At 40.4% G+C, this 15,184-nt stretch overlaps 1 long non-coding RNA gene and 1 other non-coding gene across 2 annotated transcripts in view; one reads left to right on the top strand and one right to left on the bottom strand.

The window, feature by feature from the left end:
• LOC118625721 overlaps window positions 1-15,184 on the bottom strand; it is a 130,453-nt gene that overhangs the window by 51,180 nt on the left and 64,089 nt on the right. The window contains exon 2 of the long non-coding RNA XR_004958713.1: window positions 8,370-8,428. This is a non-coding gene — a long non-coding RNA (uncharacterized LOC118625721). The remainder of the gene's footprint in view (window positions 1-8,369; window positions 8,429-15,184) is intronic.
• On the top strand, window positions 11,361-11,466 carry LOC118625982. The gene has a single exon (XR_004958815.1). It is a non-coding gene; the product is annotated as a U6 spliceosomal RNA (small nuclear RNA).

Genomic DNA, 15,184 nt, shown 5'->3' with positions numbered 1-15,184 from the left:
GTCTTACTTTCCTGAGTAGAGTTGCAAGTCCAGGTAAGGTTCAGTTATCCTCTAGCTTTTTTCTAGAGGCTGGTAGTCTCAGTTACTCAGTGCCTTGGAAAGTAGCCCTGGTGTTCTGCATAAGAGGATTTCCAGATGGTGGGATAGATGTTGGTTGTTAATGAGCCTCAATTTGCATTTTTTTTTACTCGCCTGGGAAAGGCTGAATCTAGGGGGGCAGGGGGCTGCTGCTTTTCCCCACAGCTCAGGGAAGGAGCATACTGGCCACCATCCTTTGTGGCCGCCACTCATCAAAAACTCTGAGTGCCCTCCTAATCCCATTTGTCCCCACAAAGTTCCAGCCCAATCTGCCCTCCCTCTGCCAGAGCCCCTGGTGAGAGGCTGTGGCTAATTTAGCACTCTATCCTGGCTCTCTGTGCTGTGGAGTGGGCTTGGTCTTTATTCCCCAAGGGTGCTGCTCACAGCTAAGACTCCTGTTGTCAGTGGGCTCCCAGCCTGTCACCCTCTCATGCCTGAAAAGATCCTACCAGTGTCCCTGGTTATATTGTCCTGTCCTGCTGCTTTTCTGTTGCTTTTTTCTGAGGATTTGTCTTTATTTTAGTTGTAATTCCCATTTGGTCCTGGGAGATCATCTGTGTAGCTTCCATTCACTATGCCTCCATTTTCACATCCTGTACACCTATCTTATGTGCAGCTGGGTCACACAGGCCTCTCTGGTGCCCCCGCACCCTGCAGGTCCTGCAGGCAACTGGATCACATGGTCCCTTTGGGGACCTGGCTCTATGCCTATGTTATGGGATGCTGGGTTGCACAGGCCTCTCTGGTGCTTCAGCACCCTGTAGTTTTCGTGGGTAATTGGATGGCACAGTCCCTGCTGGGTCGCACAGGCCTCTCTGGTGCTTCAGCACCCTGCAAGCCCCATGGGTAACTGGATGGCACAGTCCCTGCTGGGTCGCACCGGCCTCTCTGGTGCCCCAGCACCCTGCAGGTCCTGTGGGCAGGCAGCTGGATCGCAGTAGTTTCTCTTGGACTCCGGCTTCCCACTGCTCTTGTGAGCTGCTGGACCGCACAGGCTTCTATGGAGCCCCAGGTCCTGTTGCCGGTGGCTGGGGAGTGCTGCTTCCCTGTGGGGCTCAACTCCTGCTCAGCTTTTGCTGTAGTTTTTGGGGATGAGTCTCAGCTGTTGGTCTGTGCTTCTGTTGCCTGGGGATGGATATCTGCTTCCCAGCCTCTGTTGCTGGGGCTATATCTTGACTCTGATCGGACTGCTACTATGGGGGATGGTTCTGGGCTCTGGGCTGTCCGTGGCTTCTGCAAGCAGCACCTTGGCAGCTCCACTACTGTGCACTGGTCTGTGTTGACACAGAGTGTCCACTGGTCCGATGGTGCCAGGTGTGTTGATGGGCTCAAGTTGCTGGGCCCTAGCCATTTCCTCTGCCTTCTCTCAGGGAAGACCTTGGATCTTCCAAAATGTGAGACCTCCCCACGGCACAGGGAGAAGCACCCTGAAGATCAGCTTACCACAGTAGCCAGCTGCTCCTGTCCACAGCACAGGGACCTTCTGCTCTGAGGCTCTGCACTACTTGAGTTTGGTCGTTCACCTTCACGTCCACTCACACTCTCTCACACACTCACCCTCCCTCCAGTCCTGCCCACCACCATCTTCTCTCTCATGCTCGTCCCAAGTTCAATTTCTTCACCCACAACAGAAACACAGCCATCATCCTGCTTCATCATATATTAAAATAATTAATAGCTATTGTGAAAATTAAATACCCCCCTGCCAATATTTTCTAAAACTTCAGACATTTTAATCTTCTTGTGTTTTCTAAAGTGCAGCCTTACTTCCTTGTGTATTTTTAAATTTCATGGGTCAAATTGTAAGGAAGGTGGAGTCTGGCCATTGAGAGAGCCTATGTAAGGACATCTAGGGAAACCTGGGTAAGAACTACATAAGGCCTTATGCCCCAAGAGAGCAAATCAAGGAACACAGAGATGGTCAGGGTCATAGCCTTATGACTATTGATTCATGGAGCTAACAATTTAAAAAGAGTTGTTTACAGAATGGTCTCAAAACTTTGTGGCTCTGTAAATCAAATGTATCTCTAATAACTACTTTAAATCAAATAAATATTCAATTGTTGTAGTTGTTACAGCCTAACTAAAAATCAATTACTCAGTTTAGTAAGGATTTTTTACTTGGTCTGATCTACCTGTGAACAATGCAACAATGTATTGTTCATATGAAACAATGCAAGTCCAGCAAAGTGCTGGTCAAAGAGGCAAGTCCTTTTGTCCTCTCTGTAGATAAATAAATAAATAAATAAATAAATAAATAAATAAATAAATAAAGTGGAGAAATGGTCCATTTTTAATTGAAATATACCATATTATAAAGTGTGCAAATAGGAAATACACAACTTAATGAATCTTTACATATGTATAACCCCTTTTAATCATCAATTTTATGCTCATGCTGACATCTTGGACATCTCCAGCACCACAGAAGCTTCCCTTGTATCCCCTCCAGTTCAATATCCCCCACCTGGGATAACCACTATTCTAACCTTTATCCTCATGAATCCATTTTACATGATTTTGAACTTTAAAACAAAATGGAACCACCCAGAGACTGATACAGTATGCATTCTTTTGTAACTGGCTTTTTCTACTCAACATCATTTTTAAGATTCATCCATATTGTTGCTTAGATCAATAGTTCATTTCTTTTCATTGTTATGCAGCTATTCTGTTCTGTAGAAGGATATTTAAGTTGTTTCTAGTTTAGGGCTGCTCTGACTCATGGTCATGCAATTTCTGTCGGGCAATGCCCAGAACTGACATTGCAGTACCATATACAGTCACCCTTAGTAGATGCTATCAAACAGTTTTCGAAAGTAATTGTACCAATTTGACTCCCACCAGCAGTGTATGAAACTTCGAATTGCTTCACATACTTGCCTGGTATATTGGTTTTTAAATTAGCTGAAGGCAAGGACCTTTCTCAAAATCTCCTATGACCTCTGAATTTGTAGTCGTTCCGCAAATCTAATTATAATCTTTATTTCCCAGAATTAAAGCAACCAGAAATGTTTGTTCAGATAGTTAAGTCTGAAATCAAAGAAATGTGAAGAAGTCTTCTTTTCTTCAGATCAAATATCAACATTTTCTGATAACAGCGATTGTCTGATGGAGAAAATAATTGGTGTTTTTATTAGATGTGTATATGAGAGTTTCACACTTGCTTGTTTAACAAAAGTCTGTGTTCGAGCTGACTGGCCGACAATGGCTTTCCACAAGAATTAAGCAATTAGATGATTTTGTTTTTTCCTTTGCAAACAAACTTGCTGTCAGCCAACACTGTGGGGGATGAGATCCCCCCCTCTGCAAGCAAAGTCCCTGCTTTGTCTCATCCATCTTCATTAGCCATCACAGGGCTAATATAAGAAAGTTCTCTTTCAGCAATTTATTCTTGAGCCAATTTGATGATGAAGTTTGTGCAAGAAAGGTCCATTTGTCAAAAATATAGAACGCACATGGCTGGGAGACAGAACGTCTTGATAAAGTGGCAGATAAACAAAACATTCCCTGAAATTAACAGATATGTCCATGTTGTCTCACATTCATTTAAGAGCATACAGACACCACACTTCTCTAAAATTTTTACAAAATAATTTGCTGAATACATATATATATTCAGTAGTCAATGGAGAGCCAACAGACAGTTTCGGCAAAAGATGATGGAAGCTCAATTTAGGGTGTGAAGAATAGATTAAGGCAGGAAGACACTAGAAGTGGAAAAATTCCCACACTTCATCAAATCAACTTCAAAAACCAATGGTGAGAAGCACCACTGTTTAAATTAGTATTTTAAAAAAATGTCCAAGACAGAATCTATTAGGAGACTAAAAGTGGACAATGTGGTCTCTGCCCTTGAGAAGCATCTATTGTAGAAACAAAAAGTAGAAAATGTGATAAAGAATTAAAGTGTGATGCGAAAAGCAGAATAGAAGAATAAAAAAACAATCTAAAACTTGGCACTGGTCTAAGAAGAAAAAAAAAAAAATCTCTTAAACTTTGAACTAGAAAGCAATTTTTATATAAATTGGTGGTCTGGATCACACTGATAGTGTGATCCAAAATAGCCTCACACCACATTTAGGAGAAAGGACAAAAGAGACACTGTAGAGATGGAATTTATACAACTTGGCAAACAGTCTCATGTGTTAGGGGGTGACAGCAATGAAGGAGAGGGAGCCGTCAAAGAACCCGAGAGCTGGATCCGCGAGGCCTGGCAGACTGGCAGTGCCCGGGGCAGAGATGTCAGGGGCGCAGGCCGTTTGGGAAGGGCCATGGGTGTAGTTTTGTCCAGGTTGCATTTTAACTTAGCATTTTCCATTTTCCCAGATAGTGGTTTATAACTGTAAAATGGAAATACAAATAAAGAGTTTGGGGTTAAAATATTTTTAAAACGTTGTTTGGATAGAATTTCATAGACAAAGCTGTATTATACATGCCTCGTTTCCTTTGTGCAAGAGAAATAGCAGATATTGAAGAACTAGATGTTAAAATAGAGGAAATTTCATGCTTTGCTCTCTATACAGGAGTAGGCAAAAGTAGGTTTATAGTTATTCATAAGGACGATGATACAACAATTAATAAATAAAAATACAAGAAAACTGTGTTTCGTGTACTCACAACTGTAAACTTTCTTTTGCCCTACCCTGCATTTTCACATTATTTGACTTTTTATAATTATCATGTTCTCATCAAGTATTAGGTAATTTTAAAAGCTTTGATTTAAAATCGTATGTGGGCCCTGGCCAGTTTGGCTCAGCGGTTAGAGCGTCGGCCTGCGGTACAGAGAGACCCGGGTTCGGTTCCCGCTAAGGGCATGTACCTCGGTTGCAGTTTGTCCCCGGCCCTGGTTGGTCGTGCGGGTGGCAGCCACTCGATGTGTCCCTTTCACATCGATGTTTCTCTCTCTCTCTCTTCCTCTCTCTCCCTCCCACTCTATCTGTACAAAAAAATGGAAAAATGTCCTCGGGTGAGGATAAAAAAATAAAATCGTGTGTGGCACTACAAACATAGATTGAGGTATCATTGGCATAAAAATGGTTGTAGAAGATTCAGAAAAGGATATAGTTGAACAAAGACACAAATATAAAAAGATAAAATAAGTGGTCTGAGGATCAAGCCTGGGAACATATTCTTAGACAATGGGAAGAAGACAAGACCAAGGACAGAAGAAAATATCTGTCCAAAAGCCAAATGGAAAACCAATAATATGCTGCATCACATAAAACAAAAGTAAACTGGGGGAGGAAAAAGCAACAAATTACCATGTGTCAAACATTTTGTTAGTGATACAGCAGATAGTTGCCATTTGTTGAAGATTCATTATACATCAGAAATATGCTGAAAATTTTAAAGTAATAATTTTATCTTATCCTCCTAAGTAGCCTAAAAGTATATATAAAAGTCCTCTTGGAGATATGAAAACTGAGGCTCAGAAAGGCTAAAATTTTTAATTTCATAGCAAGTTCAGTTGAAGAGTCAAAGTTCACAGTTCACAGGCAGTTCCGAATTCAGAGACCTTGCTCAGAGTTCCAGCCATTTGCTTTTACTTGGAAAGAGGAGCAAAGTATCAAATGCTACACTGACATTGTGAAAGTGATGACTAACAGAAGGGGATTAGATTGAGTGCTTGTAAGATACCTACTGATTTTTGAGATGAGTGTTTCATTGAGTGAAGGGAGGGAAAGCCCAATGCAAAAAATTAAAATGCAAATAAAGCTGTGGCAGCTAAAAAAATAAGAGTTTTGTTTTTCTTGTAATTTTTTTCTTTATTGATTTTAGAGAGAAAGGAAGGGAGAAGGAGAGAGAGATAGAAGCATCGATGAGAGAGAACATCGATTGGCCACCTTCTGCATGCCCCCTACTGGGGATTTGGCCCACAACCTGGACGTGTGCTCTGACTGGGAATCAAACCGCCGACCTCTTGGTGCATGGGTCGATGCTCAACCACTGAGCCACACCGGCTGGGCAAGAGTTATTTTTTAATGTGGCATTGAAGAGAGGGTTATTTATGATTGAAGAAGTAAAAGAAGGTACACAATGAATGGAGTGACATTGTGAAAGAGATGGGGTCATGGCCGTCAAGGGAAAGTCTAGTCTCAGAAGAGATTGCCCCCTGAGAGAAAGAAGTAAAAAAAAGAGAGAAAGAAACTCAGTGGAATGAACTGAGAGAGTTTCTCCTGAGTGGCTTCAAACAAGAGTGGCTGAAGGGCTTGTTCAAACAAGTTGGGGGCTTGAGAAAAGCAGAGATGTTGAACAATCACTCTGAGAAATAAGATAGAAAGTCAACAGCAACATGTGATCAAAACGTTGCTGAGTGGCACAAGTCTGATTAAGAAAACAACGTGAATTGTACGGATACACTTACCCAGATTTTTAACTTTATTTAGCAACATGCATTAGTCTAATCTTCTAAGGAGTTGCTTATAGGAGATAAAAAGTTTATCACTATAATAGGAGTGGTGAAGCCAGATATCAGGTAGGGACCTGAAGCTTATGAGGCCTTAAATCAGGCCCTGGATCTGTAACCTGCTATCTCTATAGCCTTGGGAATTTTATTTCATCTCTAAGCCTCAAAATGTTAATCTGTAGAATGAAGATATCATAGTGCCTACCCCCATGAATTGTTATGAGAAATAAATGTTTGCATAGCACAGTATTAGCACACGGTACATAACCAATATTAAATCATGGGAGAATTGAGAGAAGTATATCAAAGGACTGAACCATGAGGACAAGAGCTAGCTAAGGCTGAATGATGGAGAAGACAAAAAGACAAGAGGTTGTTGTCAGAGCAGGAAATTTCAGAATTTGAGATCATGCAAGCAGAGCAGATTTGACTGATGATGTGTAAAGTCAAACCAGGTGATTAAACCACTTCTTTTCATGGAGCCCATGGAACTGAGGCACCTGAAAATCAGGTAAGAGTGTATAAAGATGTTTGTAAGAGAGGGTAATGAGGAAGACAGAGAGGCAGATAGGTGATATATAAAATCTGTAAGGATGGTATGAGAAAGTATATATGTTGTTATTGGTAACTAAGAAAAGGAATAAGAGAAAAAAATGGTATAAAGGAACTTTAAGTGAAGAAATTGCTAATGTAGAGCAAAGAATGTATAAAACTCTCTGGGAATGGAATGTGAGAAAGGTATTGTCAAGAGTTTGGAAGGGTTCTAAGATTTTACGCTACTTGCCTGCCACAGGTTCGTAGGTGTTGGCAAAAGACATAAAACTCCTTGATAGCATTGTATGTGTAGCTTTATATACATATTTGGTTGTATAGCAATAACAGTAACCAGAGTATTGTTATTTTCTTGTGTCATTTTAGGAGACTTAATTTGTAAGGGGGGGGGGCATTAAAAGGAGACATCAGTACACTCCGTGGGTTGAAAATACAGGAGAGGAACCATGAGCTTTGGGAACCCAAAGCTTCAACGATAGGTGGTCAACATGCCCAACTTTTGCTCTGAAGGGAGACACTACCTCTATCTCCCAAATCTGTTTGCTCTACAAGTATCCCTGAGAAAATACTCCAGAACACAGACAGCCAGGGCCTCTGCTGGCAAGATAGACAGGAACCAAAGAGACGCCTGGAGAACTGTCTCCGTGAGTATCTCTTTCTATTAGAAAAACATGGAAAGAAACTATTGTCAGAGAAAATCAGGTTCCCATTAATGCAAGAAGATAAAAAGTAATCACCATATTCATACAAGTTTAACCTTGTTTCAATGACGGTTCCTTCTCCTAGGGATTGTTTTCCCTCTGTGTAGCATGTTGGCGCTTGGGGCTTATTTCGGTTCTTAGAGACCCCTCTCTAGCTCCCACACTCATCCTCACCTATAAGATTCAGTGTTTCTCAGGCTTTTTGTTTATTTATTCAATGACTATCATGATAAAACATGCTGCTTCTATTTATAGAAAAGTTATTTTGCTGCTTAGTGAATTCTGGCACTGCTATATGATTCTCTTCTGCTATCTGTTCATTTGTGCATTAAATTACACCAAGCTGTACTTTTAGCCTCTTAAAAGAAACACATTTCTTGGAAACTTCCAAAAGTGACATGGAAATTCTGTTTCTCGGAGAGTTCAGTTAAAGAACAAGAGCTGAGTTGTGTATGTTTCCTCTTGCAGTGAAAAGCTAGGAATGGTGGAAATTTGGAAAGAAAAAGCATCATTATAAATTTGTAAAATCTCATATTAAAAGCATCCTACCAGCATCTTCTTTGATCATATAAAACATTAAAACTGAATCCACAGCAAGTGAACTTATTTATATCAATAATTTTACTCACATGGTACCATAGCTTTACAAAACACAGCATTCTTTTTCTGCATAAGACCAGAAAATCCCCTAAAAAAAAGTAAAGGTTTAGTTACAAATTCATATTTAATCTGCTTTGTGAAAAACATCTGGATTTTTGCCATTAACTTCTCCTAAACAGTGAATGGGCCCAATGTCTAAAAGAGTGACAGTGTTTTACTTTTCATCGGGAACATGCTATCAACTCCTGTTATCTTTCTTACCCATCTAGAGAGAGGCTAAGAATTCACTATCCCTTTTAAACAAGAACAGTTTCCTTTTTCTAGAAGGCAATAATAATGGTTACTATTCCTACAGCCTGACTGTGTGCTAGCAATCAATGAAACACCAGACCTAAGAGTAGGTAAAGCAGTAAAAATAGATTTTTATTCAGGACTATTCAATAGGAGAAAAGAGATCTCAATATAAAACTGAGTTCAATGCCCTGGCCAGTTTGGCTCAGCAGTTAGTGTTGGCCTGCAGTCCAGAGAGACCCGGGTTTGGTTCCCGATAAGGGCAAGTACCTGGGTTGCAGTTTGTCCCCGGCCCTGGTTGGGTTGTGCAAGTGGCAGCCACTCGATGTGTCCCTTTCACGTCGATGTTTCTCTCTCTCTCTTCCTCTCTCTCCCTCCCACTCTGTCTGAACAAAAAAATGGGGAAATGTCCTCGGGTGAGGATAAAAAAAACAAAAACTGAGCTCAATTTCAAAGACAGGAAGGAAAATGTGGAGATTTATAACCAAGAAGAAAAGAGAAGGGGTTACCTAACCAGATTCTTGCTGAAGGCAGGCCAGAGTGATCAGTTATCACCTGGGAGAGGGTAGGAGTGAGGAATTTGATCAGATATCAAGGGTGGGGTATTCTGGCTAAACTGACTTGACAGGATTCTTGCTAAAACTAGACTCTACAGGGATGGAAACAAAACCCCAAGGGTCAGGTTTAGTCAAGCAGAGGACTCAGAACAGTCCAACTAAAGTTTGGTCAAGAAAAGGTACTCTTCTAAGCATTTCACATACATTAATTCATTTAACCATCACAACAATCCCTTGCAGCACACTGGTGTTCGCAAGAATTTTTAAAACATGCAATACCTGACTATTTAGTCAAGGTACTTCCTTCTTTTCCCTTAGGTTATCAAATAAAAATTAAAAACTGACAACAGCAACTACAATAGCTGTCTGGTGTGAATGAATCAGAATTATACCTTTTTTTTTTTTTTTTTTGTCAGAACAGCAAAAAATGTATTTTTTGGTGTGCTGCAGAATTTTAGTAATTAGTTTATGTGTTTCATGAGCTTTAAATAGAAAGGTTGAAAATTGCTGCCTTCAGGCATATTTTGTTACTTTTCATTTTAAAGATATGGAAACTGCCCTGGCTGGTTTGGCTCAGCAGTTAGAGTGTCGGCCCACGGACCACAGAGTCCCAGGTTCGGTTCCTGCTAAGGGCACATACCTCGGTTGCAGTTTGTTCCCGCCCAAGTTGGGGTCATGTGGGTTGCAACCAGTTGATGTGTCTCTCTCACATCGATCTTTCTCCCAACCTCTTCCTTCCTCTCTCCCTCCCACTCTATCTGAAAGATAAATGCAAAAAAATAAAAGAAAAGAAATACGTGAATTAAAATAAATAAATAAATAAATTTTAAAAATAAAGATATGGAAACTGAGGCACAGAGAGGTTAAATTTTTTGCCCAAGTTCCCATGGTTTGTAGGAAGTGAAGCTAAGATATGAATTTTGGTTCTAAACTGAGTATGTCTTACAAGGACAGTATTACTATGATATTTGTTGAACTATGTCAAGTCACTGGGATGATTGCTTTGCATGCTTTATCTCACTGAGACCTGAAAAGAACCTCGTGAATTTGGCCTCACTGTTAGACCACAGTATAGATGAGAAAACTGAGGCTTTAAACGGTCAACATAAGTCATAGAGCTAGTAAGTGGCAATGGTCACATGACTAGTAGTAGCAAAGGTGGGAATAAACTCAAAAGTTTTTTACTCCAAAGCCCATACTCCTAACTTTCTTTTCCTGGTCACTTTTTTTTTAATTTAATAAATATGTATAACCTGGCCAGTGTGGTTCAGTGGGCTTAGTGTGGTCCCACGGACTGAGAGGTTCTGGTTTGATTCCCAGTCAGGGCACATGCCCAGGTTGTGAGCTTGATCCCCAGTAGGGGGCATGCAGGAGGCAGCCAATCAATGTTCCTCTCTCACATCAATGTTTTTATAGCTCTCTAAAAAATCAATAAAAAATAAAACATAAATAAATATACATATACAAAGCTTCTAGTAGGCACTATGCAAGGCACTAGGGCTATAAGAGTGGAAAAGAGCATCCTTTCTCACCTTGACAGAGCTTAGTATGGGAAAGACAAGAAACCCATGTCAATCGCAGCCTAGTATAATAGATGTTGAATAGCACAGGGTTCTGTGAGAGAAGACAGGAGGCACTTGACCCTAGTTTAGAGGACTATGGAAAGCTTCCCAGAAGTCACAGAGGCTTTGCAGAAGAAGCAACATCTAAGCACAGGTCTGTATCCCCAAAGAAACCTGCGGAATGGGCATGAGTTAGCCAGGAAGCCAAAAGGTAAGGCAAATGTGTTCCAAGCTGAAGAAAGAGCAGATGCAATGACTTCAAGGCCAGAGTGGGTAGGTCAGTATAACCAGAGCACAGAGTGGGAGCAACACAGTGATGTACTGAAGAGGTATGAGGGAACAGGATCATAAAGAATCTTGTTGACAACTAAAGAAATCCACATGCAATTCTAAGAGCAACAGAGAACCACTAGAGATTCCATGCAAGAAAATAACACTTCAATTTGTGTACTAGGAAGACCACTCAGGTTGCATCATGAGGCCTAGTCTCTGGAAGGGGAACTAGACTGATCAAAGGAAGGCCAATTACAAGATGGTTGCAGGAAGACAAACAAGCAAGAAGCAGCAGTTACAAGAGTGAAAAGTGGGTGGGTTTAAAAGTCTTGCCCTCGTGCTCGCTTCGGCAGCACATATACTAAAATTGGAATGATAAGAGAAGATTAGCATGGCCCCTGCGCAAGGATGACATGCAAATTTGTGAAGCGTTCCATATTTTTGTGCTAGCGAGGGTGTGGAGAAAAGGGGACTCTAGTACACAGCTGGTGGGAATGCAGACTGGTGCAGCCACTATGGAAAACACTATGGTGTTACCTCAAAAAGTTAAAAATTGAACTGCCAGCCCTGGCTGGTTTGGTTCAGCGGTTGAAGCGTTGGCCTGTGGACCAGAGAGTCCCAGATTTGGTTCCTGCTAAGGGCACATGCTTCTGTTGCAGTTTGTCCCCAGCTCCAGTTGGTGTGTCTCTCTCACATTGATCTTTCTCTCTCTCTCTTCCTCCTTCTCTCCCTCCTGCTCTATCTGAAGATAAATGCAAAATAAATAAATAAAACAAACTAGCTACATGTGGCTGGTGGTTACCATATTGGATAGTACAGATATAAAGTATTCAAAACACAGGAGTAATGTTATAATAAAAAGAAAACAATTTAATTCAATAGACCCTTTTTAGTGCTTTATTCAGAGGATACAAAAGTAAGATTCAATGAACATCTAGCAGGCATCTACCTAGATGCCTACAAAACTAAAATACAAGGGTATAAATATCATAATAACAGATAAATAACAATTGAGTGTTAATGAAGTGCCTGGTTTTGGGCAAAGTTCTCAACATTTACTATTTTATTTAACCCTTCAAAAACTCTATAAAATAAATATTATCCTAAATTTCATATTTTTTTTAAAAATTACTGTAAAAAGACTAAGTAGATTTATCAGACCACAGGTGATAATTGAACTAGATTCAAACTTAAATCTGCTTGACTCAAAAAACAAATGTGCACTCGGTTGGCATGGCTCAGTGGTTGAGCATCAACCCATGCACCAAGAGGTCCCTGGTTCAATTCCTGGTCAAGGCACATGCCCAGGTTTTGGGCCTGATCCTCAGGGAGGGGTATGCAGGAGGCAGCCAATCGATGTTCTCTCTCATTGATGTTTCTATCTCTCCCTCTCCCTTCCTCTCTCTCTAAAATCAATACAGAAAAAAAAATTAAAAAACCAATGTGCTTTCTAAATAACAGAATATGAATAATATGCCATTGAAATAAAGATGGGGGAGAAAACATTCTGTCTTTGAAGGGTCAGATTTATTTCTAGGGTAGGGAAGGTCAAAGACTGCTAGAGAGGATGAATGATATTTGAACTGAATCTTGAAAGAGAATGAGTTCTCCACAGTAACCGCCCTCCTGCCCACGCCCTTTGTTTCCAGCTGTCATTCTCTAGATAAATTAAAATAGGCGCTTGGGTTTGCGTTGCCATCGTTGGATGATCCACTTTCCTGAAAATGTGAACCCAGGTGGTCCAAGAGCAGATAATTTACAAGAGCAACTTGAGAAGGGACTACAGCTGGCTTCAAATAATGCAAGAGCTTCTCCATAGCCAACCCCAAACCTGTGTCTCTGGGCACCACCACCTGTGAGTTTCTAAGCCAAAGCTTTCTCCCAGTTGAGCGAGAAGCTGGGAAGTAGCAGAGCAAAGGTCTGGTGACCTTTCATCCCTTCCAGATAGTAGACCCCGAGAAGAAAGATTCATTTGATGTGAAGCCCAAGAAGGATTTATCTGCTGAGAAGGACTCCCCATGGCCAACTGACGAACCAAATTTTATAAATAATAACAGCCAGCAGCCATTTGCAGACAGGACTTCTCACCCCAGACTGAACTCTCTGCTTCCTGCACTATGCTCTACTTGTTTATACCACCGTCTGAGTCAACCAATGCAGGGAAACCCCAGTTTCATCTTTCTACCAACTGGCTGAGATCTGTCCTGTCCAATAAGAACTGCACAATTTGAATACCTCATTTACATAAAACAGACCTAAGTGAGAACCTGAACAAGAACTTTCACATAAAAGATGACCTCCCCTTTGTCTGGGTGGAGCACAGTCTGCAGCTCCTTTTGCTCAAATGCTTCTCATTCTTTATTACAGTCTAAACTTAATTTTATTTACAAAGATAAAAAGAAAAGATCATTCAAGGCAAGGGAGAGCAGCACAAGGAAAAGTGCACAAGTGTTGTGGGTAGAACATGGAATGATGATCTTCAATAGGTTAATTTTTGTGTTTCTTCTATAGGCTACATACTGCTACGCTATATGTACACATTATTCTAAGCATCATAGAAGATAAGATTTTTTTTTAAATGATCAAGATTTGATCCCTGCTCTTCACAAACATACAGTCTAAGAAGACTAACAAATACACAATCAGGCTGGTTGATGAAATAGTTAGTTACAAACTACCTGAGAGATTAGGAATTGAGCCTCTAAATCACTGGGGAATATGATAAAGCTTCAGCGTAAGTGAGTTTTAGGTTTGTATCAAGTATAAGACAAACACAGGGATGGGGGGGGGGGGGTGACCAGAATGGTCAATGAGATGCTAATAGAAGGAATTGGTGAAGAATCTGGAGATGTTTAACCTGATAAAGGTCAAGGTCAACAGCACAAGACTTCTGTCTCTTAACATATAAGGAAGGTCATGGAGAAAAGGCATCAATCTTGTGCTATATGACCTTAGGTAGCAGAACTCAGACCAATGGAGAAACACTCTAGACGGCAGATTTTGCTTTCACATACAACTTTCTCTATTAATAGATGACAAGTTTCTCTCCTTACCTAAACTGTGGTCAGGTTCCTCTGAACTGTTACATTGACTAGGCAGAAACTTGGGCTGTACGCTTGGCCCAGTTTTAGCAAGAATACTGCTGAGTCGGTTTGGTGAAAATTCCCAATCCTTAATATCTAATCAAATTTCAGATGCATCTCCCTCCATTTTTTTATTATACTTGCCTGCCTTCAGTAAGAATACTGTTAAGTCATTTTAGCCAGAATTTCCCTTATCCTTAATGTTTTCTCTTAGTAATTTTTCATCCACACTGTTCCTTGTCTTTGTTGTATTTGGAATTGAGCCTGGATCAATACTGAAGTCTCTTGCAATAGTTCCTGAAAAAAATTTGCCTGTACCACTTGAACTGCCGTCCAGCTCTGGTTTTCTTTGACACAGAGCAGTTTGGAAATAGCATGAGTTGCCTCAGGAAGACCTCACCTGTAGAATAGTTCAAGAAGAGGTGGGGAAAAGACAGTAATTATACCAGTTGTCCAAAGATGCTGATATAGATTCAAAGCTGATCTCATGACCCTGATACTCTGGAATAGTAGCATAGACCCAGAATCAACATTCTATCAGTTTTTCTTATAGCTCAATTGCAATCACTTTTCTGATAAGTTCTTAAAATCAAATTGGAATTGTGTATATACATTCACAATAATTTATTTGCAATAACTTAGAAGTACAATTAGTTATTCATAAAGAAATTTATAAATAACAATTAGTTATTCATAAAGAAATTAATTATATTCTTTAAATTTATTTTCCTGGTAAATCTCATTCTGATACTAAAACAAATTTCCTAGCTTGAATGATATTATATACTTCAGAAAGCAGCACCGAGGATCTCTGGACTTTGAATCCATGATCCTGACCTTTTCAGGACAATCTTAGATCCCTAAACAAAATGTCTAATATGGTATGAAATAATAAATTAGCATTTCTTTTCAAGTATTCTATCATTCAGACTTTCATTACTCCACCAGGCTAGCACATTCTCACACTCCCTTTACTAATTTACGTGGCTGTCACTAAGATGCATCCAGCACCCTTCCTCTGCTCTACATAACCAGAGGTTGATCCTAGGCTCCCTTGACAAGTTCTTGTCAGGTTTGG

Source organism: Molossus molossus, unplaced genomic scaffold, assembly GCF_014108415.1.
Source record: "Molossus molossus isolate mMolMol1 unplaced genomic scaffold, mMolMol1.p scaffold_m16_p_11, whole genome shotgun sequence".
Lineage (NCBI taxonomy): Eukaryota > Metazoa > Chordata > Mammalia > Chiroptera > Molossidae > Molossus > Molossus molossus.
The sequence above is the reverse complement of the archived record's forward strand: the minus strand, read 5'-3'. Positions and strand labels throughout refer to the sequence as shown.